Source organism: Neopelma chrysocephalum, unplaced genomic scaffold, assembly GCF_003984885.1.
Source record: "Neopelma chrysocephalum unplaced genomic scaffold, ASM398488v2 Primary Assembly neopelma1_96684, whole genome shotgun sequence".
Taxonomy (NCBI): Eukaryota; Metazoa; Chordata; class Aves; order Passeriformes; family Pipridae; genus Neopelma; species Neopelma chrysocephalum.
The window spans coordinates 247,802-253,279 of NW_020925329.1; the positions used below are offsets into that span (position 1 = coordinate 247,802).

General features: G+C 42.9%; 1 long non-coding RNA gene across 1 annotated transcript in view; it reads left to right on the forward strand.

Moving 5' to 3' along the window:
• Positions 1–1,799: 1,799 nt before the first annotated feature.
• The window catches only part of LOC113981606, an 11,278-nt gene continuing 7,599 nt past the window's right edge, over positions 1,800–5,478 (forward strand). The window contains exon 1 of the long non-coding RNA XR_003538467.1: positions 1,800–2,537. This is a non-coding gene — a long non-coding RNA (uncharacterized LOC113981606). The remainder of the gene's footprint in view (positions 2,538–5,478) is intronic.

The window sequence follows — 5,478 nt, forward strand, 5'->3', positions numbered from 1 at the left end:
CAGAACTAGTCCCGCATGAGAATGCTGAACACTACTCTGCTGCCTGAGAGTGTGAATGAAAAAAAAATTGTATGCAAACAAGTTTGATTCGTTTTACACTGATAAACCTTTATTTGCAAATATTCCAGTGCTGGTAAGGGATTTGGTAGCATTATTATCCCATTATTGATCAAGGAAACTAAGGCACAGATGACTTTTCAGAGTTCACCCAGCAGGAGCATTTCTACTTAGTTCTTTGCACTGCCTTTCTTTAAGAAGCAGTGATATTTGCACTTATATTTTTCAAATTTCAATTGAATCTCTAAATTCCCTTTGAAGTCATTATAGGCTGAGTCACCAATTAAAATTAATTGCTCTACCTTGACATGCATTATTTTATGGTGATTATGGCAAAGCAGGCCATTGAAATGCTTTGAAAGTAGTAGCCAAATCAAGGCAGACTCTGCTGCTCACACATAAGAGCCTAGGGTGCTCTGCTGAGGAAAATATTCCCACGGCCCATGTGGTTCTGGAGGCAGAAGAGCAGAGCAGCAAGGGAAGAGGTGAACAGAAGTTGTACAGAAAAGGGAAGAAAGTAGGGCACAGGGAGAGATAATAAAAGGAATATTGGAAAAAAAAGGGGGAGTAGAAGAAAAAACATAAAAGAAGCAGCAGAAAAACTGAAGATGCAACTGCAGAACATTCTTGTATTTGTGACATGGCTATATGTTAACTGAGAAAAGCTCCTTTGATATTCCAAACAAAATCCCCCACCTCCCCAAAGTGTCAGAAAATATTGGGTTTGCATTTATGACACTCGAAGAGTACTCCTGGGCACTAGTTTAAAAGCAGCCTCCACCTTCAATTTGCAATGAGGCAAAGGAGCAAGTCCTTACAGCAGTTTCTTGAGATGAGACACCCATTTTTGGCAAGGCTCAAAAATAACACCGAGGTCATGAGTTCGATCCCCTTTCAATCCCCGTATAGGCCATTCATTTAAGAGTTGGACTCGATGGTCCTTCTGGGTCCCTTCCAACTCAGAATATTCTGTGAATCTGTGAAACTGCAGGCAGCTTCCCTTCCACAGATATGTGGAATTAATAGCTCTCGGGAACAAATTGGGCTGTGACAGGCAGGGACAGAATCTTGGGCTCCTCTGGGAAGCACAGACAGCACCTGTGAGATCACTGAAAACCAGACTGAGCCCTGCACACCACCAGCACAAAACAGCAGTTCAGTTAAATCTCTGCCAGCTCTTTAGTTCCCTCAGTTCTGTTGGGTTTTGCCAGCTTTTGTTCCACTACTTTTGTTTGGCTCTACCTTCAGAGGTTGGTATTTTGATCAAATATCTTTTCTTTCTGCCAAACGGTGCTCTAAAATCTATGCCTGTGGCTCCTGACTTTTTTTTTTTTCGGTTTTCCTAATGCATTGTGAAGCAGCACATACAGTCACAGAGGAAAAATGTTAAGCTTATACGTTTTATCTCCATTGTGTATTTGTAGAAAAGGTATTTTTACTTTTTTTTTCAGTAATACAAATTAGTATTCACATTTAATAGTTTACAGTATCCATACTGAGCAAAAATATGCTCAGGATGTTTTTTCTTTTACTCTTAAACTTGTGCATTAGTTGAGGCCACAGCAATATCTTTTGTGAAGGTGCTCAGGGGAATGAAAATGCTGATAGGGAAGTGCACCTTTATTTTAACAAAATCAGATGAAGGAAACGGAAAAACATTATAAACTATGTTAGGCATTTTTGATTCCACAGACGAGGAACAGTTTATAGGAAAAATGTGTGCAGCTGTGACCTCTGACAGTACTTCCTGAATCCTGCAGAGAGTTACAGTGATGATGAGGTATCTCTCTGGGGAAATGCAAGTTTCATTAAACCTCTTCTGGGTTTCTAATCCTCAGTTGTAAATTACTAAGGTACAGAAGCCAAAATGCTGCATGAGCCTGGGAACTTCCTTCTTTGCTAACCCCTTTTCAAGATAGATTTTTGATTATGTAGAGATTTGGAACTTTTCCTCAAAATAGGTGATGCCTGTTGCCTCTCTGCTGTGTGACAAACGTGTGCTTGTTCAGGTGCAGGTAACACCACACCACCCACAGCAGAGCGCAGGATTGTGTTTCTACCTGTTTCAGACCAAGATTTTCTGACTAATTCTGGCAGGCTGCAAGACTTCTATGCAATTATGAGATTAAAAACCTGCCAGTATGCTCTCCTGTGCACCCAGACTCAAAGTTATCCATCATAAAAGCTACACTTTTTTTTTCCTATCTTTCATAAACCCCTTTGGATTGCTTGAGTCTTCTGGGTGCTGTAAATTATATTAACTGGAGAGCAGAAAGGGAGGATTTGTGAGATGAGGGTCTAATTCTCTTATTGCAGGGTATGGTGCTTTTTCTCTGTTTATTCTTTTATTTCAGGATATGGTGCTTTTTCTGCGTTAGGCCTCTTGAGTCCCTATAGACCAGGAATATGTGATAATTTAAGGTCATGCAGGTGCTCATTTAGGAAGCAGCTGACCTAAAAACAGAACTGTTTTTGAAAAGGTACTTGTGTCTCCAATCTGTGCTGCTGATAATATTGTGGGGGACTGCAGGGGCTGCCTGGGTCTTTTGCCTTGTAGTGAATGTTGGTTGTTGCGTGGGTCTTTATATAATAAAGAAATGCAGTCAGCTCCTCGATGGGATGGTAATCAAAGAGGCTTTATTCAAACTCAGTGCCCTTTTTATCCCTTAAAACCATGTGACCTTGTGACCAATGGGGTTGTCTATTTCAGCGCATGCTCCTTGGGCTTCACTGCCCCCGGTGTGTCCCCCTGCACCCTTGGACACGCCTCCTACATCACTCCCTTCTCAATTATTTAAGAAGGTCACGAAAACAATGCAAAAACAACAGTGCAAACAATCAGAACAGTACATTACAACTACCAAAGCATGCAATGACCCAGCACATTACTAGCTTTGGCTTCTTATACATCTATTGTAAACCTTTTAAAACCTTCTTATATTTCTAAAGGGTAGTGCAACTTGGAGAAATAACTTTATTAACCTAGGGGCCTTAGCCCAACTGTGCATACCTATAATCTTTATTAATTTGAGGGTTTAAATAACTGGGGAATTCAATTTTATGTAAAAAACAGGCTAAGCTTAGCAAAACTAAATTCTCTTAAAGTGACCATGTGGCGGAGGTAGTGTTATTTTTGTGAGGTGTTTGGTGTTCAAGGCACTTGTCCAGTCAAACAATTCTCTTATTCGTTCACACACACATTCACTGACGGCCGTCATTCCATACATCATACACACACTCATGGATTTTGTATAGACTGCTTTTTGCCACACTGGTCGTCCTTAAATGTAAACCTGAAACTTAAACATAAGTTATAACTTCTGCGTTACTCTGGTTCTTGCTGCTGTGGTTGTGTACCTAAGTAGGGTCTAACACACCTGGAAGGAATCCATTTCAGCTCTTCAAACAACGGGTGAGGGTTAGTAACATCTTGAAGAAATGACCTTTCGAGATGGGACACTAACCCTGCAGCATAACAGGAATCGGTAACAATATTAACAGGTTGTTCAGAAAATTTCCCCAAGGCAATACGTATGGCAGCCAGTTCCAGAACCTGCACAGAGCCTTGGTTCATGGTCTGTACCTCTCATTGCCATTGTCCTGTGTCAGGGTTTATCCATGTCACTGCAGCTTTTTGTGTCCTTCCAGATGCACCTGTGAAGACCATGAGGCCTTTCACTGGTTCATGTTTGCATCTGGTACTGGCTTTTAAAGGTAAACTACCAACTTCTGGCCACAATCTGTGTTTAGGGAGATGAATTGAAATGTCACTGTCAAAGCCTGCCAAGGCAACCTGGAATCCTGCGTCCTCAGCTAGCATCCAGTCAAGGTTGTCCTTTGTAGCTGGGACATAGATGGTGGCAGGATCTCTCCCATCCAGTTCCTGTAGTCGGCCTCTGCCTTTAACGACAAGCTTGGCAAATATTTAATTATTAGTCCACACAGTTTTAGGTGGTGTGTGGGGCAGAAACAGCCACTCTAGAATTTGCAGTGGGTCTTTTTCAGTCTGATCCCACTGAAACAAAACTGCAAATGGCTGGTACCTGCTGGGAACAAGGGCTAGGCAGATTTGCAGTTCAGGATTTCTCCTTCTGCCTTGTCTGCCTTCTATTGCCTTGGCACAAATGTCTAACGCCTGCTTTGCCTCTGCAGTCAGAGACCTGCTACACGTTAGGTTGGAGTCCCCCTTTAGCAGCTCAAATAGAGGGTGTAGCTCCTCTGTGGTTATGCCTAAAATAGGCCTTAACCAGTTAATGGCTCCCAGAAGTTTTTGCACCTCATGTAAAGTTTAAGTGTTTTTTACCTCGAGCTGCAGTAGCTGTGGAGAAATTTCTTCCTGTGTGATTTTCCATACAAGGTTAAGTCCAGGGTTGTGATAGCTGGATTTTCTCTGGAGCAACCTGTAACCCTGCATCTTGGACAGCATCGATTAGAGCAGTAACAACAATTTGCAGTTCATGTTCTGTGGCCATGGTAATTAAGATATCATCCATATAATGATAAATGATGGCAGAGGGAAAACGCCTTCTGATGGGATGAATAGCGTTTGCCACTACCGTTTGACATATGGTTGGACTATTTTTCATTCCCTGAGGAAGGACAACCCAGTGATACCTTTGCATGGGCTGTGCATTGTTCAAGGCCGGGATGGAGAAAGCAAACCTTGGCGCATCCTCAGGGTGTAGGAAGATGGTAAAGAAACAGTCCTTTAAATCAATTACTGCTAGTGGCCAATTTGCTGAGAGCATAGCAGGTGAGGGTAGTCCAGGCTGCAATGCTTCCATGGGTTCTATGACTGCGTTTACTGCCTTTAAATCTTGCAGCATCCTCCACTTTCCACTTTTCTTGGGGATGCAGAACACAGGAGTATTCCAGGGACTAGTTGTTGGCACAATGTGACCTGCTTCTAGCTATTCCCTTGCAAGCTCTCTTAAATGTTCAAGCCATTCCTTTTTCATAGGCCATTGATCCACCCAGACTGGCTGCTCACTTTTCCAGACTAGCTTAATCAGTGCTTGGGATGGCTGATCAATGGCCTCTATTGAAAAACCTGAGTGCTTGCAGGAGGAATTTGCATGACTGTGCCGAACTGTCCGAGAATATCCCTTCCCCATAGTGTACATGGAATGGGAGCAACAAAAGGAGCTATCTTGGCTAATTGTTCCTCTGACCCCAAGACAGTCAGTACTTGAGCACTCTGTCTGGGCCTCTGTGTGCCTCCCACCCCTTGAATGGTTGCAGCTGGGCAAACAGTGGGCCAGTTAAGTGGCCATTCAGAGTCCTTTATGATGGAAACATCAGCTCCCAAGTCCACAAGGCCTGTAAATCTGTGCCCATCAATCTGGCACGTCATGAGTGGCTGTGTGGCTGTGATGGCTGTTGCCCAGTAAACAAACTTGTGGCTGTCCTGTGCTCCTGAAG